Raw genomic sequence first — 24,414 nt, forward strand, 5'->3', positions numbered from 1 at the left:
AAGGGTGAGAAATGCCTAATGTGGGAAAAAAGGAATGTTGCTGGCTGTGGGATTTGGAACATTAGTGAGGGATGTATTTTAGGGTGAAAGGGGACACACTTTCCTGCTGTTTATGCCAGATGTGAGCCTATGATTCAGGACACTGTGATCACTTGGAGAAAACTGAATTCCCTTTTGCTAGAACCTCTAAGCCAAGCTGCTGACCACCCCTGAGATCTGCACTCCTCTTGTTATAGTCGCAAGGCAGAATTCTTAGGAAAACACCATGGAAACAGTGCTAGCTTTCTCCACAGGACACACCAGTGACCCTGCCACTGATCTCCTCCTTGGAGGAAGAAGCAGAAGTATTATTAGAAATAAGTGGGCTGTATTGGACTGCTAAACAACACATTGGAGAGGCATATGTTCTTCTCAATTCCAGGAGCTTCTCATGTGGAGTGAAAGGTTCTCAGTTCAGTCTTACCTGTTGGACTTCTTGGGAATAGCAGTGAAGGCTCCGTTTACAGAAGGGTGAGGTAAAAGTGCAGGTTTTTTTTTTTTTATAAATCTGAGTTTACTGCTTATTCTGGTGTTTATTCCCCAAGAATATATTGCATTCATGTTATTTGTTCGTACCACAGTCTAGTGGGCTAATCCACACACAGGTGGAGATTCTGTAGTCCCCACTTTGTCAGTAAGTAACTGAGCCTCATGATTTAAGGAACTAGGTTAAAGCCACTGAGCTGGTAAGTAGTTGAAATAGGTGTGGTAGATCATTTCCCTCCCTCCTCACCATCGTCATACACTCTAGTGGACTTCCTTTTGTCTTTTTTTTTTTTTGATGACAACTGCTTAATATACTTATTAGATGGAAAGACTGGTAGGTTATGTGGGTAATGACCTATAATTCTATAGTATAACTTTGTACTTATGAATGGATTGGAACTTGATACAACCTAAACAGAAATTTAAATATTACATTTAAGTTTTCCATGTATCAAAAGGGCTAAGAGTCCCCAAAAATGTAGAGACCACACCGCATGACATTGTGAGCCTTGAGTGCTATTACTGCAGGAATTCTGTGACTGCACAACAGGGCACAGGGTGTAGCTGGGTCTCTGGACAATCAATGTGTCTGGTATCAGAGGCTCAGAGCTCCCTAATGGCCTGGGGTGGGACAGTGCAGAGGTTTCCTTGCTCACACTAAAAACGACATAGATACCTGTGTGGTTCTTGCACCAACATGGCTGAGAGTTGCATCCACTGTGGGCTAACCCTGGCAATTTATCACCTTGGAAGACAGGAGGTGAGGTTGTGATTATGCCAAAAGGTGTGATCATACCCTCTCCCCTGCTGACAATAGATGAAATTTACCATGCCCAACGTGAGTGTCACCTTGGATACTCGCCCTAACCTGGAACACTGACCACAGCGCCCTGGTCATACCCAGAACACATCTCTGGGTATTCACTGAAAGAACAGACACTCAACTGAGCCACAGAGGTATAGTTCATAGATAAAATCCATCAGGGGAGAAAACCAACAAGTGTTTTCACAAATGCCTAAATATAAATGCAGAAAAACAAGAAAGAAGAACAAGGAAGACAACATGACTGACTCCCCTAAAGAAGCACAGTATTTCAATTTTAGAAAGTGAAGATGAAGAGATTGATGAAATGCCAGAAAAGGAGTTCAAAAGAATGATCATAGGATAACTCAGAAGCAATGTAAAGAAAATTCATGAATTAAATAAATCCATACATGATATGAATGAAAAAAAATCCCTATGAAATTGAGATTTTGAGGCCGGTGCCATGGAACACTAGGCTAATCCTTCGCCTGTGGCACCAGCACCCCGGGTTCTAGTCCCAGTCAGGGCGCTGGATTCTGTCTTGGTTGCTCCTCTTCCAGTCCAGCTCTCTGCTGTGGCCTGGGAAGGCAGTGGAGGATGGCCCAAGCACTTGGGCCCTGCACCCGCATGGGATACCAGGAGGAAGCACCTGGCTCCTGGCTTTGGATCAGCACAGCGCCGGCTGTAGCGGCCATTTGGGGGGTGAACCAATGGAAGGAAGACCTTTCTCTCTCTCTCTCACTGTCTATAATTCTCTCTTTGTCTCTCTCTCTCTCTCTCTCTCACTCTCTAACTCTGCCTGGTTAAAAAAAAAAGAAATTGAGATTTTGAATGAAATATTAGAAATATTAGAAATGAACAATTCAATATGTCAAATAAAATACAGTGGAAAGCCTCAACAACATACTTGGTGAATATTTGAACTAGAAGACAAATCTCTGGAAATATCTCAGATCCCCCCAAAAAATAAATAAATTAGAAAAAATTAAAAACAGTCTTCAAGATTTATGGGACACTTCAATCAACCCTATATACAGGTCTTAGGAGTTCCTGAAGGTGTGGAAAGAGAGAATGGATTAGAAGGACAATTTAGTGAAATAATAACAGAAAACTTCCCTAATTTGGAGAAAGGAAGGGACGTCCAAGTACAGGAAACACATGGAACTCCTAATAGACATGATGAAGAAAGATCTTCACCATGATACATTGTAGTCAAACTTAGTAAATACATAAAAGAAAGATTCTAAATGTGCATGAGAGAAATGCCAGATTACTTTCAGAGGATATCCAATTAGATTCACAGCTGACTTCTCATCAGAAACTTCCTAGGCTAGGAGAGAATAGGGAGACACTGTCCAAATCTTAAGAGAAAAAACATTGTCCACCCAGAATACTGTATCCTGCAAAGCTCTTATATATGAGTGAAGGTGAAATAAAGACCTTGCATAACAAACAGAAGTTGAAATAATTTGTCACCACTTATCCATCTTTACAAATGATGCTTAAAGTAGGTGTTGCACACAGAAACAGGGAAAGACAGTCATCATTATGAAATAATGTGAAGAGAGAAAATCTCCTAGTAAAAGTATAAAGGAAATTCAAAACAAATAATAGGAATATTTACAGGAAAAATGGCAGGACCAATTGACTATTTATCCATAGTAACTTTGACTGCAAATGACCTAAATTCTCCAATTAAAATATACAGACTGGCTGAATGGATTAAAAAGCAAGATCTGGGGCTGATGCTGTGGAGTAGTGGGTAAAGGCATTGCCTGAAATGTTGGCATCCCATATGCACACTGGTTCGAGTTCTGGCTACTTCACTTCCAATCTAGGTCTCTGCTATGGCCTGGGAAAGCAGTGGAGAATGGCCCAAGTCCTTGGGCCCCTGCACCCACATGGGAGACCTGGAAGAAGCTCCAGGCTCCCAACATTGGATCAGCCCAGCTCCAGCCATTGTGGCCATTTGAGGAGTGAACCAGTAGATAAAAGATTTCTCTCTCTTTCTCTCTCTCTCTACCTCACTGTAATTCTTCCTTTCAAATAAATAAATTTTTAAAAAAGCAAGACACATCTATTTGCTGCCTCCAAGAAGCACACTATACCAACCAAGATACACACAGATTTAAAGTGAAAGGATGGCAAAAAGTATTCCATGCTAATGGAAACCAAAGAAAGCAGGTTTAGCCATCCTAACATAAGAAAAATTAGACTTTAATACAATAACTGTTAGAAGAGACAAAGAGCATTAGGTAATGATTAAGGAATCAACTCAACAGGAAGGTGTGACTATAGTAAAAGTGTATGCACTCATGACAGGGAGCCTAGCTATATCAAACAAATGTTTATGGATCTAAAGAGAGAAACAGACTCCAATAGAAAAGGGGGACTTCAACACCCTATGTTCATCAGTGGACATTTCACTCAACAGAAAATCAACCCCGAATCAACAGAGTCAATCTACACTATGGATCAAATGGACTTTACTGATAATTACAGAACATTTCATCTCACAGTTGAAGAACACATATTCTTTTCATCAATGCATGTAACTTTCTCTAGGATAGACCATATGCTAGCCTATAATGCAGATCTCAGAAAATTTAAAAAAAAATGAATTATACAATGATTTTTTTCTGACCACAATGGAATTAAGCTGGAAATTAACAATTTAAGAATCTCTAGAAAATATGCCAACACATGGAGACTGAATAACTACCTTGTGAAATAACAGTGTGTCACAGAAGAAATAAAAGGGCAGTCAAAAAATTCCTTGAAACAAAAGAAGAAAACAACATATCAAAATTTATGGATACAGCAAAAGCAGTGTTAAGAGGGAAGTTTATAGCAATTGCCTACATCAAGAAATTCAAAAGGAATCAAAAAATGAGCTTCAATGTATCTCAAGGACCTAGAAAAATAACAACAAACCAAATTCAAAATTAGTAGGAGGAAATAAATAATTAAAATTAGAGAAGAAATTAAAAAAAATAAAAGAAAAAATAACACAAAAGATCAGTGAAATGAAGAGTTGGTTTTTTAAAAAAATAAATTGATACATCATTGGCCCAACTAACCAAAAAATAGGGAGAAGACTCAAATTAATAAAATCAGAGATAAAAATGGAGGTATAAAAATGGATACCACAGAAATAAGAATCATCAGAAATTATAACAAAGAGCTGTATGCCAATAAATTAGAAAATCTTCAATAAATGGATAGATTCCCAGACACTTACAAACTACCAAAACTGAATCATGAAGACATAAAAAACCTAAACAGACCAAAAACGAAGATGGAGATTGAATCAGTAATATAGACACTCCCAGGACTGGTGTTGTGGCATAGCGGGTAAAGCCACCACCTGCAGTACAGGCATCCCATATGGGTGCTGGTTCAAGCCCCAGCAGCTCCACTTTCTATCCAGCTCTCTGCTAAAGCCTGGGAAAGCAGTATAAGATGGCCCAAATCTTTGGGCCTCTGCACCCACGTGGGAGATCTTGATGAGGCTCCTGGCTGCTGGCTTTGGATTTTCACAGTTTTGGCCATTGCAGCCATTTGAGGAGTGAACCAGCAGATGAAAGACCTCTTTCTCTCTCTCTCACTGCCTCAAACTCTAACTTTTTTTAAAAAAAGATTTATTTATTTAGTTGAAAGACAGAGTTACAGAGAGAGGTAGAGACACAGAGAGAGGTCTTCCAACTGCTTGTTCACTCCCCAGCTGGCCGCAATGGCTGGAGCTGCACTGATCTGAAGTCAGGAGCCAGGAGCCTCTTCTGGGTCTCCCACATAGGTGCAGGGGCCCAAGGACTTGGGCCATCTTCTATTGCTTTCCCAGGCCACAGCAGAAAGATGGATAGGAAGAAGAGCAGCCGGGACTAGAACCAGCACCCGTATGGGATGCTGGCACTTCAGGCCAAGGCTTTAACCCACTGTGCCACAGCGCCAGCCCAATAAATCTTTTTAAAAATAGACCTTCCGAACAGAAAAAGCCCAGCAGCTTCACTGATGAATTTTACCAGATGTTTCAAGACTAATTACAATTCTGCTCAAGCTATTCAAAACAACTGAAAGGGAGGGAATCCTTCCAAACTCTTTAAATAAGGCCAGCATCACCTTAATTCCAAAACCATAAAAAGACACAACAAAGAAAAACAACTATAGTACCATATTTCTGATGAACATAGATGCAAAAATCCTCAACAAAATACTAGCTAATCAAATGCACTTACACAAGAAAGATCATTCACCCGGACTAAATGGGATTTATCCATGGAGGTATGGATGGTTCGACATATGAAAATCAATAAATGTGATACATAACATTAACAAACTGAAAACTAAAAACCATACGATTATCTCAATAGAATCAGTGAAAGCATTTGATAAAATACAACATCCTTTCATAATGAAAACCTTAATAATATTGGGTATAGAAGGAACATTCCTCAACACAATCAAGACAATATGACACACCATAGCCAGTATCATAATAAATGGGGAAAAGTTGGAAGCATTTCCACTAAAATCCAGAAGCAGACTAGGATGCCCACTCTTACCATTGGTATTCAATGTAGTACTGGATGTACCACTAAAATCAAACAAATTGGAGAAGAGAAAGTCAAATTATCCCTGTTGCAGACAATTCTCTATATTTGGAATCCAAAAGACTCCACTAAGAATCTATTGGAACTCGTAAGGGAGTTTTGTAAAGGGGCAGGATATAAAATTAACACACAAAAATCAATAGCCTTTGTATACACAGGCAATATCATGGCTGAGAAAGAACTTGTAATATTAGTCCCATTCACAATAGCTACACAAAATTTAAATACTTTGGTATAAATTTAACCAAGGAGGTAAAAGATTTCTACAATGAAAATTACAAAACATTTAATAAAGAAATAGAACACACACACATACAAAGTAAAATTCTTCAATGACTGTGCTTTGGAAGATTAATATCAACAAAACATCCATACTACCAAAAGCAATTTACAGATTCACTGCAATCCCAATCAAAATAGCAATGACATTCTTCTCAGAACTAGAAAAAAATGATGTTAAATCCATATGGAAACACAAGAGAACCCAAATAGCTAAAGTGATCTTAAACAACAAAAACAGTGCTGGAAGCATGACAATACCAGACTTCAAGACATCCAACAGGGAAATTATCATCAAAATAGCCTGGTAGTGCCATAAAAACAGACTTGTAGACCAATGGAACAGAATACAAACTCCAGAAATCCATCCACACATCTACAACCAACACATCTTTGACAAAGGAGCTAAAATCAATCCCTGGAGCAAGGACAGTATCTTCAGCAAATGGTGCTGGGAAAATTGCATCTCCACATTCAGAGGTATAAAATAAGACCCCTACCTTACACTTTTTCCAAAAGGAATTCAAAATGGATCAAGGATCTAAATCTATGATCTTATTTCATCAAATTACTAATGGAGAAAAAACTGGGGAAATTCTGTAAGACATAAGCATAGGTCAATAATTCTTAGAAAAGACCACAGAAGCACAGAAAATGAAAACAAGAATAGATACATGGGATTACATCAAGCTAAGAAGCTTCTGCACTGCAAAGGAAACACTCAGCAAAGTGAACAGACAACCCACAGAATGGGAGAATATATCTGCAGAGTATGAAACTGATCAAGGATTAATATCCAGAGTCTATAAAGAGCTCAAGAAACTCAACAACAACAACAGAAATCTAGGTATGAAATGGGCAAAGGACTTGAACAGCATCTTTCAAAAGATAAACTTCAAATGGCCAACAGACACATGACAAAATGCTCGGGATCACTAGTCATCAGAGAACGCAAATCAAAATCACATGAGGTTTAACCTCACCCCTGTTGGAATGACTCTAATACAGAAATCTAAAAACAATACATACTGGTGAGGATATGGGGGAAAAGGCATGTAGTCCATTGTTGGTGGGATGTAAGCTAGTACAGCCATTGTGGAAGACAGTATGGAGATACCTCAGAAATCTGAAAATAGATCTATCATATATCACAGAAATCCCATTGCCTGGAATATATCCAAGCAAAATGAAATCAGCATATGAAAGAGTGTACTCCCATGTTTACTGCAGGTGAATTCACAATAGCTAAAATATGGAGTCAATCAAGATGTCCATCTACGGATGACTGGATAAAGTAATTGTGGTGGTGTGTGTATATATGTGTGTGTGTGTAGGTGTGTGTGTGCGTATGTATATATGGATTAGATGATAGATAGAATGGAATACTACTCAACCATGAAAAGAATGAAATCTTGTCCTTTACAATAAAATAGATGCAACTGGACTCCATTATAGTTAGTTAAATAAGTTATTCCCTAAAAGGCAAATACCATATGTATTCCCTGATCTGTGAAAACTAACAAAGTACAAGAAATTGAATATATACAATCAAAATTGACATTTTGAAATTTGATGAATATTTATAGCTCTGTTTCTATGGTTGAGAAACAATGTTGTTTTCTTCTTTCTATCTGTTGAATCTTTTACTTACGTAGGGTTATTCTTAAGAGTATAAAATAAACAAAGTAGATCATTCTAACAGTTAAAGGAAGAATAAGAAAGGAAGATGAGGGAGGGTTAGATCATGGTGGGAGTGTGGGTAGAGAGGGAAGTATTACTATGCTCCTAGTCTATTTATATGAAATACATACACATAGCTGGAACTGTGTAGCATTTATTTAATTCTAAGAGAAGATGGACACTGCTCAGAAAATGAGCAAGGTTTCCCAGTTATCTTGCTTATTAGAATGATTCAGATCAATCATGCTTTCAGCTAGATTCTGGTTGACTTCTAACTGGAGTATGTGAATCTCATTAATGGGAGGAGTTCTCTCTGAAGCTTAGCAGGCCACTTTGTCCAATTTTAACAGCAGCTCCCAAGCAGTTACTGATGGAAGTCAGTGTGTAAATACACTAGAACCCTCACCGTGCCCTTGGCAAGAAATCTACAGTGACTTCCACATCTACTCAGCAGGATTAAGCTTCTGCTGCCCTCTGTTGTAGCTGGCTTGATAGCATGTTTTTATCAGCCACCTTTTCTCCTCCACACCCAAGTTACCCTTCACCTGCTACATAAACTCCTTGATTTATTTTTTAAAGCTTGTTTGTCTGAAAGGTAGAATGAAAGAGAAAGAGAAGAAGAAACTCACAGAGATACCTTCCATCCTCTGTTTCACGCTTCAGATGCCTGTAAAAGCCAGGCTGGACTAGCCTGAAAGTCAAGAGCTGAGTATTCCATCCAGGCTTCCTACATAGGTGGCAGGGCCTCAGGTTCTTGAGCCATGATCTGTAAGCTCCCAGATGCATCAGCAGGAAGCTGGGTCAGAACCAAAGGAATCAGGACTTGAATCGGCCACTCCCATATGGGATGTGGCAGTTCCAAGAGGCAACTTATTCCGCTGCATCATGATACCCAGCACAGCTTCTTATTTTGAGTTCTTGTGTCAATCTGATTCTGAAGAGCTCAAACTGACAGTGAGATGAGACTTAAACCTTAGAAAATTGTGATATTTAGCCATGTTTTACCTAGAAAAATGACAGTATCACACAGTTGAAATGAACAGTAGTAGAAATAATGTGCGTGTGCATCTACCTGGATAAACACATGGAAAATCATCTGCATACAAAATGCACATATGCACATGTGAGATAAATGTAACATGCTTTTTATAAGTTAAGGAGACCTACTTTATCTTTGTAAAGCAAGTCTTTGCAGTTCTCCTTCATCAAATCCTTCAGCCCCTTGGGAGATTCAGGCTCTCTGGAATGATAGGGACTGTCTATTAGCTTCTGGCTCTGGCCCTTTGCTTCAGTTTGTCCTCTGCTGTCTTTTTTCTGTTATGATATTACTCAACTGCTTAGAATTTAATTAAAAAAAGAAAAAAGTATTATGCTATTTCACATTAACAAGTCCTTGTTTCCTGCCCCCACCGCTTCCATCATACCCACACACTGGCAAATGTTGTTTAATCTTGTCTACTCAACAGCCAGACATTTTTTCCTGTGGCTCCTTTTCCCAGAGTGAATAAAGTCCAGGACTGCTCCTTTATCTTGGATATGAAATCATGATCACATTATCACCCTGAACTACAATATTTTCATTTGCTTGATTGGTTCACCTATCAGAACATAAGCTCCTGTGGCCAAGACTTAGTTTGATCACCTCTGTGTGGCCAATGTTTCTATTAGAACCTGGATAGCAGGTGCATAGCGGGTGCTCACTAAATGATGTTGAGTGAAGATAATGTCAGAATTTAAATATTATCAGGCCGGCGCTGTGGCTCACTTGGCTAATCCTCCGCCTGCGGTACTGGCATCCCATATGGGCGCCAAGTTCTAGCCCCGGTTGCTTCCTCTTCCAGTGCAGCTCTCTGCTGTGGCCCAGGAGGGCAGTGGAGGATGACCCAAGTGTTTGGGCCCTGCACCCACATGGGAGACCAGGAAGAAGAACCTGGCTCCTGGTTTCGGATTGGCGCAGCACTGGCCGTAGCAGCCATTTGGGGAGTGGACCAACGGAGGGAATACCTTTCTCTCTCTCTCTCTTTCTCTCTCTCTCTCACCGTCTATAACTCTACCTGTCAAATAAATAAAAAGAAAAGAACTTGAACATTGTCACCTAGATGTCCAGAGAGCTTTGCACATAAGGCATATGAACAATGTATTTCTTTACACTGTATTGTAGGTATCCACCTAAAAATAAAGACAGGTGACCTTCTGATACATGGTCCCAAAACAGATGTGAATATTTGACCCAAAGTATCCTGGAAAAATGGAGCTATGCTAAAACTATAAAGTCTGAAGTTAGACTGTCTGGGTTCAAACCAATGAGCTCACAACCAGCTAAAGGTATAACTTGTTAATCAATCCAAACGTAGAAACCAAAAGACTGAAATGGACTTCTTATTTGGGAGTTATAGGAATTGTAATTGGGGAGGCATATTTTCAGATGGTTTTGAATAATTAATCTGAGAAAGGCAGAAAGCAGGAGCTTATATGGGATATTGAATGTTGAGAAAGAACAAGGGCTATGCAACAAACAAAAGAGAAAAGAATGTAGAAAAAGAATGGAAATATCCATGAGACAAGAATCTGATAACTTCCTGCTGTGCACGTGTCTGGTCCCAGCCACTCCAGATGCCGCGGGGCAGAGGCCAGCCAAGTTCACGTTCTCGGCAGCTGCTGCAGATGTGCATTGGTTCTGCTTCCTAAGGGAACCCTGACTCCATTTTGAGAAAACTCAGTGTTGCCTTCCGCATAATTTTCATAAACCACAGATAAGTATCTTTACTTTCTTGTGCTTTTTGCTCCATCTGCAAAGGAAGACAAACTGTCCTACTCTATGGAGTTTTTGCAAACATATTTAAGTCCTGGCAACAGAGAGGGGTTATGGATAGCTATAATGCAAGCAAGTCCATAGCACTTAATTTGGATATCATGTAAATACTGATGACTCTTGGTCTCCACATTTACTCTCAGGATATTTTTATTATTAATTAATACAGTAATTGGTTATATGAGTATGTTAGCCACATCCAGCACAATCCTGTATCTAAGAAAATCACAGTGATCCATGAAGATAGACCCAAGACTTCTCATGGTTTCTAGCCCAGTGGAGGAAAACAGGGAAGTGGAAGCTAAGAGAACTGAGGCTGAGCCAAGTTAGGAGAAGGGATAGAGAGGACCAACAGTGAAGAAAGATGGAGACTTTATTATAAGAGCAATGAATTGTAATTAGGAGAGTAACTTGATCTAAGCAAATCCTCCAGAGATCACTCGAGCTACATCAGACACAGTGGAATTTGTTGGGGAACAAGAGAGGCAAGACAGGAGCAGACAGATCTCAGGGGTAGCACTTGGAGACTGTTCTGTAGACAGGAGTCAACAGGAGCCCAAACTACAAAAATGTCATGAAATGTCATGGGCACCTGTAACGGTTTCCTAGGGTTGATTAATGAAGCATCCCAAACTTGGTAGCTTAAAACAATAGATATGAATCCTCTTACAGCTCTGCAGGATAGGACACTGAATCAGGGTTTCACTGGGTCATGTTCTGTCTCCTGTGGGGTAAGACTTCCTTATCTCCTCTTAGCCACACCTTTTTTTATAGTGCTCACATAGGGCCAGTCTTGTGGCAGAGAGAGCTAAGCTGCAGCTGTGATACTTGCACCTCATTTTGAGCACCAGTTGGAGATCTGGATACTCCATTCCCCATCACGTTTCCTGCTAATGCACTTGGAAAGGCATCTGAAGATGACCCAAGTACTTGGGCCCCTGCCACCAACGTGGGAGATTTATATGGAGTTCCTGGATCCTGGTTTCAGCCTGGCTTAGCCCTGGCTGTTGCAACCATTTGGGGAGTGAATCAAAAGATGCAATATTCCTCTCTCTTTCACTCTGTCTTTTCCTCTCTTTCTGTAACGCTGCTTTTCAAGCAACTAAAGTGAATCTTAAAGAAATAAAGTGTTCATATATCACAATGTAGAGAAACTCATTTTCTTAAGCTTAAAAAAATCACCCTCTTTAGAAAGTAGATGTTCACCAAAATATATAGATTTAAGCCTTTTGTCTTTGTACTAGCCCCTTTTTTCTACCACTCTAACTAAATATCAAAGGTAAGCTACTTAAGAAGGAAGGAGGTTTCTGTCAGCTCATTATTTTAGAGGCTTACAGTCTAAGAACGGGCAAGCCACATTGGCTTGATTGACTGATGAGGCCAGTGTGTGCAGAACCATCACACAGTAAGCAGGAAGCAGCAAGAGGCTAGGCCCAACTCTGTCTTTATAACCAACACTCGTGTGAGAAACGCCTTCTGAGGGCATGAGCCAAGGACCTCCTGCTCTACTCGCCTCCTAACACCACAAAGAGGCTCTACCCTCTCCACACTACCAGCCTATGACCCTGAGGATTGAAGGCCTACATGAGCTCAGAGCCCAATTATGTTCGAGCCATCACAGTCTTCAACATTGTGTAGTATTCTTTTTCCAGAGAAAGACAGCAGTGTATTTTGAAAGCAACTTCATATCCCTAGCTTATAAGATGCAACACGAAAACAAGAAAATCACAGCCAAGAGCATTCAACAAAAATTTGAATCTAAAAATAGAATAAAGAGGCCGCTTGGGGTGCCTGCATTCCATGTCAGAGTGCCCGGATTCCAGCTTCCTCCTGATGTGGCCCTGCCTGTTCACCCCTTGTGTTCTGCTGTGGTCTCGGATGAATTACAGCTTCCCCCTGCCTGTGCTTACCCAACTGTTTCCATTCTCTACTACACAGTGTTGTTTTCCTCCCTGAATGGAACCACCAGCATTAAATCAAGACTTGCTACAATCCAGTCGAGCGACACTTAGGGAAAAAGTCATCTCCAACCACTTAGCAGATCCAAGATGAATAAAGCACACTAGGCATTTGATAAAGGAAAAAAAGCCAAACTGCGACCATATCTCAAGTCAGAGTGAGCAGTGGGGCTTTGAGATATGAAAGGTGAGGGAGGTAGGGCACAGGCTAGAAACCAGAGGTGACTGGGAGCAAGGGACTGACACACTGGAAGCGCCTACCATCCAGGAAGCACCCACCCTCGGGTCCTACCAGCAGGTGACCATGGAGGTTCCAATCCCCGCCATCTTGGTGGGAGTTTCGTCTCTGATACTCATGTGCAGGTTTCTCCATTTGACAAGTTTATGACAAAGTTTCTATTAAACTACCACAGAAACCTGAGCTTTGCAGATGCACGTCTCTCTCTCGCTGTCATCTTGCAAGAAGTGGGGATTAGGTGTGGTCACCATTGGTGGAACGGAAGCGCAGCAGCCCATTGGAGAAGCGATAAGGACGGATAACGTCTGTGGAGACAGGCTGGCAGGGTCACATGGAACAGTGCTTTCTTCACAGAAGCTTGCCCCTGGCTCCATCTTGCTGGGGTCACTGGGTGGTGAGTACCACATCATTATACTTTCTCTTTCTCCCCACCCCCTCTCTTTCTTTCTCTTTCTCCCTTCCTTCCTTCCTCCCTTCCATCTTTCCTAACTTTCCTTCCTTCCCTCCCTCCCTCCTTTTTCGTCATTCCTTGCTCACTTTCTTTCCTTTTTTTCTTTTTTTTAAAAAGATTTATTTATTTATTTGAAATGCAGAGTTATAGAGAGAAAAAGGCAGAGAGAGAGAGAGAGAGAGAGAGAGAGAGAGAGGTCTTCCATCCACACTGGTTCACTCCCCAAATAGTCACAACTACTGGGCTGAACCAGGCTGAAACCAGGAGTGTGGACCTCCATTCAGGCCCCCTCATGTCCAGGCTCATTAGCAGGGAGTTGAATGGGAAGTAGAACTGCTGGTACTTGAACCGATGCTCCCATGGCTTGCCAGTATCTCAGGGGTGGCTTAACCCGCTGTGTCACAACACTGGCCCCCACTGCACATTACTTTCACATTGCATATTTCTTTTGCATATTTTTCTGGCTGTTCTGTGTCTGTGGTTAAGGCCCTGTAAGTCCAGCTCTTCCATCAGGACTTTCCCCAGAGCTGTCTTGGAGGTGTGGCATATTAGATTTTGCAGTCAAGAGAATCTGAATGCAAAGTGCAGGTCCAGCACTAACCACATGATCCCAGACAACACTAAGCCCTTTTGTATCTATGGGGGACAATAATCATGTCCAGACAAAATAATTTGTGATATAATGGAATGATTGGAAACAAGCCAGATGTCTCATAAGGGCTGGTTGTATAAATTATGGCATATCCATGCCTTCAGAGGATCCTCTTCCCTATTCTTGCTGTTTCTCTGAGGTGGAGGCAGCACCACCAGGGCGATCTCTGCTCCTCTCTACCTGCTCTTGCCTTCTACAGACCAAGAGGTGTGACTTTTCTCACTGCAGAACCTGAGAGCAATAACAGCATATGCTTAGCCAGACCCTGCCTCCTATGCCTTGGGATCCCTGTTCTCTGTGGGGGCAGGGGCAGGACCTGCCTGTCCAGTAATGCTGCCAGAGACTAGAGGATACATTCTAATTGTGGGGTTCATTATTAGGAAACCTACCAGTCTTCAGCAGTTAGCTGCTGTATCCAAAATCAGACTCCTGTGCACTAAAGGTGATATTTTATTTTTCACCTAGTTCTGACCTTAGGCAAGAAAGATGGTTGCTATCTTGAAGATTCTTCCAAAACACCAACAGAATATCATGAAATAATTGGATTCAAATTTAAAAATAATTTAATACATAGATGTTTATTGGTGTAGAATGAAAAGTGATATTTATGTCCTTTGTAGAAAGGAAAATGATCATGAAAATGAAAGTATGTTGTGGTTCTGTTTTTGTTTGAAATGCATATCTTTATGTCTACGTAACGTGTAACAATAGAAAGAAGTCTGAAATGGCAGCTGGAACATTTCACAGCAGTCATTGTGTGGTGGTAAGATGATCAGTGTTTTTTTTTAATATTCTGTTTTGATTATGTACATTCTGAGTCTATGATTGAAGTATATTCCTACCGTATTGCTAAAAATACCAAAGTTATTTAGTTGCTAAAAAATAAAAGTCATTTTCAAAATTATCAGAAGCATAACTGTCTCACAATTACCTTTTCATGAGTTCATTGCTTTGGATTGTTAGCTCAAGTCAGAAATAAACATATATTTGGTTAGAGAATGCCACTGGTTTTTAAATGGGCAAGTTTCCATGGGGTGTAAATCTATTTGGGTTTCAGACTACTAAGGAGGAAAAAACAAAAACATAAAGAAACTACTGAAAATTTGAATAATGCTGTATGCTCAGTATGCGTCAAATAAATGGAAAGGGGTAGGGTGATTGACAAGCAGATTATGTGAAAACATAGATCTGTCTGGCCAGAAAGAACTGGAGAGCTCCCCCAGCCTACCAGCAGTGCTGGCCTCTTTCTCTCTCTCTCATTCCACTGCTTGCTTGCATACTCCACTCCAAGAAGCCAGTGAACTTTCATCAGCTTTGCAGAATGTATCACCTTTTGCGCATATCTCCTCTATCTGAACCATTTATTTCACAGATAAGGAAACTGAGATACACAGGAACTCAATAATTTTTGAAGGTATACATCTGAGCACAAGACCTGACAATCTCAGATGAACCCCATATATACCTGCTGAGTCTTTTCCACAGCCAATCGTTGTAATGGACTTTGTGGAATCACTTAGGATGGGTGAGGAGAGGATTTCACCTGCATTCAAGAAGTTCACTCAGAGTTACTCTGATGCATGAATAAAACAAGAAGGTAGTCACATACCACAGAAAAAAATTTGAAGTACAAGGAGAGAGCAAAGAAAAAGATACCAACTGTGATCAGTAAGACTGGCAAACCTAATGCTCAATCCAATAGACTGGAGTAATATTACAATTATAAGCCTAGCACATAGTATGGGCTCAATAAATGCTAACTGAATTGGCAACAGAATAGTTAAAAGAATATATTGAGTGTACAAATAATTCATGTGTAAAGCATGAACCAACAGAAGGAAGACCTTTCTCTCTGTCTCGTCTCTCACTGTCTGTAACTCTACCTCTCTAATAAAAAAAGAAAGAAAATGCATTTAATCTACCTATCCTACTTAACATCTAGCTGACCAGTAGAGTCAACTGGAGAACACAGGTTGACCATTCGGCTGCCACGAGGTGTACTTACAGCTGCCCAACACCACAAAAGAAGGTCATAAGGTATATCCCTACTTATCCTGTGAAAAGATCAATATTCAAAAGTCAAAGTGCAGTTTCTACTGGATGTGTATTGATTTCACACCATTTTAGGCAGAAAAATTATAATTCAAATCATCATAAATTGGGGAATGTCTGTATAAAATGTCTTATATATCTGTGTATGTGTAGATGCGTATGTATATATATTAGAAATGATATACATACAATCTTCAAACCATTTTATGTACTGATTACAGTTACCATTTTTTATGTTTATATTTATTAGTTTATATATTATGTTTATATTTATAATACTTTATATTATTTTCCATAGGTGATTTTACTTGATTTTCTCAAAACTTATAGGGTAGTTAATACTATCTACATTTTATGGATAACAAGAACAAATTAAAAAACAGTAACAGCTAAAATTCTATTTTATGGGCTAGCAACCATCTGAGTGGTTTATACACATAATCTGATTTAATTCTCAAAACATTCCCATAAAGTAGATCTTATTATCTTTTACAAATGAGAGGATGGAGGCAGAAGGGGGCCAATTACCGCACTCAAAGTCACCCAGCCCCCTGGTGGAGCAGCTTGAGTTGACACGGAGGGAAGCCCAGGCTACCTGACTCCAGAGATCATTGATACATGGTACTACACAGTTTGGAGATGCATGAAAAACACCTCACACCTCTGGGACTAGCAGGAGCATCAAGAATCCAGGACAAATGGCCACCCTGTGCTTCTCAGAGACAGGTCCAAGCAAACCTTCCCTGGCAGTCAGGAAATAGGAGGTCATCTGTGCCTGGGGCACTGTGGGTCTTCTTTTTGGCTGCTCCCAATAACAGAGGAGAAGGTATAATTGATTGCTGTTAGAAGCTATATAGGGCTGGCGCCACGGCTCACTAGGCTAATCCTCCACCTGCGGCGCCGGCACACCGGGTTCTAGTCCCGGTTGGGGCGCTGGATTCTGTCCCGGTTGCCCCTCTTCCAGGCCAGCTCTCTGCTGTGGCCTGGGAGTGCAGTGGAGGATGGCCCAAGTGCTTGGGCCCTGCACCTGGCTCCTGGCTTCGGATCAGCGTGGTGCGCCGGCCACAGCGCACCAGCCGGCCATAGCGGCCACTGGGGGATGAAACAATGGAAAAAGGAAGACCTTTCTCTCTGTCTCTCTCTCTCTCACTGTCCACTCTGCCTGTCAAAAAAAAAAAAAAAAAAAAAAAAAAAAAAAAAGCTATATAAACTAGCCTTGTGATTCCTTGTGATTCAGTAAACTTACGACATGCCCCTTACAGTCCCATGACAGGCAGAAGAAACAAATGCCCTCACTGCTCTCCAGCTACCCAGTGGGCCAGCTGTGGCTAAGATAGGCTGATTTCCTTAAGCAGGTCAGCCGAGCTCCAATGGGCTCCCAGTGAACCGTGGAAAGGAGTGATTTGGGAGTTACCCATAGCACCTCAGATCTTTTGCCATGGCCAACCCAGTAAACTCCAAAATACTTTTCCAGGGTTTTCCAGTCAATCACAACATTGTCTTTAAAAGCAAGACCACCAGGCACCTGTACTGTTCTAGTTGCCTTAAGAACATGAAGCTGGCCATGACTGGTGGACATGGTCATGACTGGTCATGACCATGATAGACAGACAACAGTTCCATAAACAGGAAACTGGAAGAAGAGAAGGTGTTCTCAGGAGAGGGCAAAGGAGAAGTGGAACTTAGTAAACAGGAAATTACAAGTTGTGGTGAGGGGTTTAGGAGGAACTCGGCGTGTTAGGTTTTAGGGCTGCCATAATAAAGTACCATAAACTGGGTGGCTTAGAAATGACGGACTCATGACATTCCAAGTTTAAGGTGTGGGCAAGGTTGGCTCCTTTGGAGGACTGTGACGAAGACTATCCTCCTGGTTTCTGGTGACTTTCTGACCATCTGTGGCATTGCTTGACTTGAAGGTACATCAGGCCTTTGTGGTCCTGTGGCGTTCTCTCTATGTGTGTCCAGGGACACGAGTCCTGTTGGATTAGGTGCCCAGCATGCTCCAGCATGACCTCATCTCAACCTATTACATTTGAAAATTCCAAATTTCCTTCTACATTTCCAAGTAAGGCCGCATTCGGACTACTGGGGGTTAGGTCTTCAACATATGAACTTGGAGGAGCACAGTTCAACCCGTAACATCTGGTGGTTGCAGAATCAGAGTCAGACTGGAGATTGGTTAGAGCGGCCAACTTGAGAAGCAGGCTAAGGAACGCGTGTGTTTGTCCCTCAGCATGCTGGCTACTCACTCAGGGAGACTGAAAGGCTCTCAAGCTTGTTCAGGAAGCAGAACTCTTAAGTGTCATTTTGCTCTTGTGGGACATCAGGAGAGAATGACACATTTACTTCCACTGAGCCACTTTGGGACAATCATCCTTACCACGAGGAAAAAAGTCACAACAGTCTTATTCTTGCTAGTGTTGGCTAGTTTTTATTTGTCCTGCTGTTTTCTAGGTCTCACTAGTCAAAAAGTTAGTGAATTAAAGGAGAATATCTAAACATGAAGAAAAATCTATCCACTAATCTATTATTCTTTATGAAGGAGAGAAGACTGTATTTGTTCACTTTTGGAAGTATAGTAAATCAGTATTTACTTGAGTTACTTGTTGGTAGTTAAAATGTGACTCGGCGTGTTAAGCCACTGCTTGGGACACCCATACCCCTTATCAGCGTGGCTGGGATTGAGTCCTGGCTCCTCTACTTCCAATCCAGCTTCCTGCTAATGTGCTTGGTAGGCAGTGACTAATTATTTGGGCTCCTAACATCAGGTGGGAGAAACAGATAGCATTCCACACTCTTAGCTTTTTAAAAAGATTTATTTATTTATTTATTTGAAAGGCAAGTGAGAGAGAGAGAGAGAGAAAGAGAGAGATCAATCTTCCATCCACTGGTTCACTTCCCAAATGATTGCAACATTCAGGTCTAGACCAGGCCAAAGCCAGGAGCCAGAAACTCCAAACTGGACTCCCAGATGGGTGGCAAGGACCCAAATACTTAGACCATATTCTTCTGCCTTCCTCTGTTCATTAGCAGGAAGTGGGATGATGAAGTATAGTAACTGGGGTGACATGGGATGTTAGGGTCGCAAGCAGCAGCTTTAATTTATATGCTGCAATGCTGGCCCTTAGGCTCCTGGCTTTGGCATTTGGGGAGTGAATGAGAGGATGTTAGATGTTTCTCTCGCTCTCTCTCCCTCTCCCTCCATCCCTCTCTCTCTCTCTCCTCTCCATCACTCAGTTTTTCGAATAAATAAATAAAGCTTTAAAAATAAGCTTAAGATACTCTTATTGCTGTAGAATTTCTATAATATGCCATTATAAAGTTTTGAACCCTTAACGATATTGGAAATGTAATACAAATAGAGTTTCATAACTAAAGAAAAAGTGTGGGATGGTATTTGTGAGAGGGTTTAGCTTCAAAGGATCAGAAAATTTTACCCAATAAAGAGCTTCTACCAATCAATTAGAAAGGTAGACTCATTTAAAAATTATGTACATCACGAAAGAGGAAGTAAAACAGGCCATAGCAACAAAAGCAGTGTCTTTCCATATCATTCAGCTAAGCGAAAATTGAAGGAACGAGTTTCATTTTTTCACATAACCATATTTTAGAGGATTTAAAATTACACGTTGTTGGTGAAGGAGGGTAGGAACACAAACTCACAAACTGGAGGGAGATTTGGCCTTTTGTTTCAAGATTCCAACTGTGCACACTCATTCATCTAGTGACTCTATGTCTAAAAAGTTATCCGTAAGAATCTGGGGCCAGCACTGTGGATCAGTGGGTTAAGCCGACGCCTAACGTGCTGGCTTCCCTTATGGGTGCCAGTTTGAGTCCTGGCCTGCTCCACTTCCAATCCAGCTCCACGCTAATGTGCCTATGAAGGCATCAGAGGATGGCCCAAGTGCTTGGGCCCCAGCACCCACGTGCGAGACCTGAATGAAGCTCCTGGCTCCTGGCTCTGGCCCATTCCCAGCCATTGCAACCATTTGGGGAGTGAATCAGCTGATGGAAGATCTCTCTCTCTCTCTCTCTCTCTCTCTCTCTCTCTCTAACTCTGCCTTTCAATTAAAAAAATATAAATCTTTAAAAAAAGAGGTTATCCACAGTAATCTACTAAGGATTATGTGAAAAGACACTAAATAGTAATAGTGAAAATAATAATGAAATAATAGCTAACAGTTATTGAATTATCTACTAACCACTCTGATGAGCAATCACATTTATGGATTGGTTTAGTTTCTAAAATGATAAATTAAGATAGACACTTCATTACTTATTATTATTTGAGATCACTGCCATTTTTATCATTGATAAAAGTCTTAGAAAAGTGATGCCATGAGCAAATTTCCTTCATGATTATAAAAGAATGCGCTTTTCATCTGAATCCACTTTCTGCAGTTACAACAATGTTATAAACAGGGTAAATTTTAATAAAAATCAATTTATTTCCTTCAGTTCTGGAATTTGAAAAGTCCAAAATCAAGGTGCTGCTTCTGGTGGGGACCTCATTACTGTGTGATAATAATGGTGGAAGATGTCATCTGATGAGGCAGCACAAGAGAAGAGAGAGAGAGATGGAAGCCAAATCCCGTGATAACTAACCCACACTCTTGCTAACGTTATTAATCTGTTTATGAGGGCAGAACCATTGTGACCTAATAATATCTTTTTTTTTTTTTTTTTTTTTTTTTTTTTTTTTACAGGCAGAGTGGACAGTGAGAGAGAGAGACAGAGAGAAAGGTCTTCTTTTGCCGTTGGTTCACCCTCCAATGGCCATCGTGGCTAGGGCACTGCAGCCGGCGGACCGCGCTGATCCAAAGCCAAGAGCCAGGTACTTTTCCTGGTCTCCCATGCGGGTGCAGGGCTCAAGGACTTGGGCCATCCTCCACTGTACTCCCGGGCCACAGCAGAGAGCTGGCCTGGAAGAGGGGCAACCGGGACAGAATCCAGCGCCCCGACCGGGACTAGAACCCTGTGTGCCGGCGCCGCTAGGCGGAGGATTAGCCTATTGAACCATGGCGCTGGCCTCTAATAATATCCTAAAGGTCCCACATCTTAATACCATCACATGGCATTATATTTCAACATGAGTTTCGGTAGTGACATGCCAACTACGGCATCATTGTACTCATATTTACAACAGGAAAAACTCGGCCACATCTAATGGATTAGGTGGTTTGTTAAATAATTAATGGAATGCTTCCACTGAAAAGAATAAAATTTAGAGGCTGTTGTTGTGATAAATCCAGATAAGCTGTGATGCCAGCATCAGACTGATGCCAGAGCCCTGGTTCCAGTCTCTGCTGCTCTTTTTCCAATCCAGTTCCCTGCTAATGGACCTGGGAACAGTGGAAGACAGTCCAAGGGCTTGCCACCCAAATGGGAGACCCAAATGGAGTTCCTGGCTCCTGGCTTCTGCCTGCCCCATCCCTGGCTGTTGCAGCCATTTAGGGGAATAAATCAGTGTTCTTTGGTGGAGTGAGTGCAAGATCTCATTCTCTCTGCCTCTTTCTTTCATTCTGCTTTTCAAATAAATAAATCAATAAATCTTTAAAGAATAAAAAAGAATGAAAGCCATACATATTGGCATGAAGAGATAACCACAATACATTATTGACTGAAAAAGGCGACTAAAGATACTGTGAATATAATTAATTAAATATGCATTAACATTTGATTAGAGTACTTCAAAGTATTCACACAGTTTTCCTAAGGGGAAAGATTTTGAGGGTCACTTTAGGAAATGCGTATTATTTTAATTTAATAGTAAGCAGCTTTCCTGGATAAGCAACCTTCTTCTCTCCCTGAGTCCTACACTGATTGTGCAGTGTGACAAAAGAGTGATGTCATCAAGCACCAAATGACATCATTACTAATGAAGTTCCTATCAGAGAACAGTCACAAGCAAGTGGGTTCCAGCTTCCTCCATGTCCCAACCTCAGAGTTAAGGCTCAGATTCTGCATGGGAGGGCCTGAGACACGATGATGCCTTTTTCTTCTTTCATGGTCACCAGTCAGATTAAGTCATTTATCTCCTGTAGCCGGAACAGAAGCAAGACAGTGGGCACAGGACGGTGAGGATGAGGAGGAGAACGATCAGATGGGGAAGAAGTGTTCCCCCTACTGACAACTCTGACCTGTGATATATCAAAGATACCCAAGTCCTAATCTCTGAAATCTGTGAATGCCACCTTACACAACAGATTTCTATTTGCAGACATGATTAAGCTAAAGAATTTGTGATAAAGAGATGATCCAGGATTATCAGCTGAGCCCTACATGTTTTCTTAAGTGTCCTCATAAACAGGAGATGGAGGAAGACTCAGCTCACACAGAAAAGGCAAAGTGATGGCGGCAGCAGTGAACAGCTGGAGAGACCTGAAGACGATGGCGGAAGAGGCCATGAGCTGAGGAATGAAGAACACAAGTGCATCTCTCACCCCCAGAGCCTACAGAGGGATGCAACCCTGCAAACATGTTGACTTTGCCCTGTCACTCTAAACTTCAGGTTTCTGGAACTGTAAGGCAGTTAGACAAGTCTGTGTTGTTTTTAAGCCACTAATTTGGTGGCAGCTTGTTACAACAGTGGTAGGAAACTAATAAATGATATTTAAAAATTCAATAACTGTATTTACATCTTTACCCAAGGACTTTAGAGGATTCTGTTAATGGGTAGAAAATAACCTACATCCTTTCTCTCCCTTACAGTTCCACAGTTCACTACAGCCTGTTTCAAGCAATGGTCTACTTCTGAATTAAACACAGTGAAACCTTAACACTGCCCAGCCTTTAAAGTACATCACCCTGAACAGATATAAACACTGTTTTCATTAATGTCAGTTTTTGCAATTGAGGTTCGGAAACGTGACTGTGGAAGATAGGCCTGTGTACCCAAATTCCCTTAGCATATTCAGAGATAATATATTTATTATCAATATCCAATATAGTATTTATTTAATTTATTTATTATTCTAATATTTAATATCAGTATCTAATATTTTAATGAATATTAATTATTTATTAATCTAATATTTAATATCGATATCTGACATATTATTAGGGGTGCTAATTGGTATTTCAAATCCCCCAAAAACTTCTCTGGGGTCTGGATTTTTTGGTAGAATGATTCTCCTTGTTTGGTCTCCTTCCCTTCCTTCTACATGCCTGGAACACCCCAGCACCACTGCTTCTATGTCTGCTTTTAGCAAGCTAGAGTCTGTCTTAACGGCTGCTTCTAACGTACGGCAAATAGGAAATCAGAATAGTGACAAAAGTTTCTAAAACAAACAAGAGCTTGGGTTTTCTAAGAGCTCTACTTGTGAATAAAGTGCATCACTGCTTCTATATGAATGGGGACATACATCTGGGCCATGCAAGGGCCCCGTCAGCTCATTACCAGTCTCTGAAATGACCAGTTCTTCTGTCAGGCTGTGAGCTCTCTGGAAGCGGGAATTGTGTCTCATGAACAAAAATTTTAGAATTGTAATAAGCCATTGTCCACCTACTGTGTGCCAGGTGTCACCCTTCCTCCCCTCCTGGAGAGTCACGGCACACAGAATGCAAGCAAGAGAGCCCATGGCACAGCCTCTCCAGCTCAGATGTTTGTGGAATGAGAAACCCGAATCCTGCTTGTCACTGCACGCGTCTCCTTCAAACGCTGCAATCAAAGGGCAGGGCATTCACAGCTGATTCCTGGGAACAGACACTGCTAACAAATGTATCTTGTTAGTCTGCTGTCAGGAGCAAGATTTTTATCAGGAATGTTGTATTTGTGAAGACACCAGAATAATTTCCTCCTAATAAATTTCCATCTTATTCAGAGAAGCTGAGAGCCTGCCAGGAGCTGAGAGGCTCCTGGGGGTAGGCTCGGCCAGCTTTGTACTGCCAGATGAGATGAACACACACGCCCACCGAGGCCTGGATGAGCCCAGCCCATTCAGGCACGCTGGGGCATTAAACCAGGGCACAAGTGGCACCTGCAGCACAGGTGGATGTTCCAAGCATCCTTCAAAAGGAGCTGAAATGTGATATTAATGTGGTTTATTCCCCTCCCCATAGAGGAGGAAGTGGGTTTGCCTGCCTGTTCATTTTTTTTTTTTTTCAAAGAAGAAGGGAAGTATTTTCCTATATCCATTTCAGATTTGATTCATGGAAGTCTGAAACACTGTTAATGCTGCATTGGTTTGGTGCTTTTGTTTTTCAATTTGGGATTTTCTCATAAATTCTCCACTTACACCAGCACCTACACTTACAACAGCCAAATTATCAAGAAAACACACCTCAGAAGGGAATTTCCAAAGGCCCTAGTGGATTAATTCCTGCAAAGAGTACAGGATGGATGCAATTTTT

General features: G+C 41.2%; 1 long non-coding RNA gene across 1 annotated transcript; it reads left to right on the top strand.

The window, feature by feature from the left end:
- The first annotated feature begins 301 nt into the window (after positions 1-301).
- Positions 302-22,708, top strand: LOC127486431 (uncharacterized). Its single transcript, XR_007913134.2, has 3 exons — positions 302-515; positions 13,083-13,301; positions 22,358-22,708. It is a non-coding gene; the product is annotated as an uncharacterized lncRNA (long non-coding RNA).
- Positions 22,709-24,414: the final 1,706 nt, after the last annotated feature.

This window comes from Oryctolagus cuniculus, chromosome 2 (assembly GCF_964237555.1).
Source record: "Oryctolagus cuniculus chromosome 2, mOryCun1.1, whole genome shotgun sequence".
Lineage (NCBI taxonomy): Eukaryota > Metazoa > Chordata > Mammalia > Lagomorpha > Leporidae > Oryctolagus > Oryctolagus cuniculus.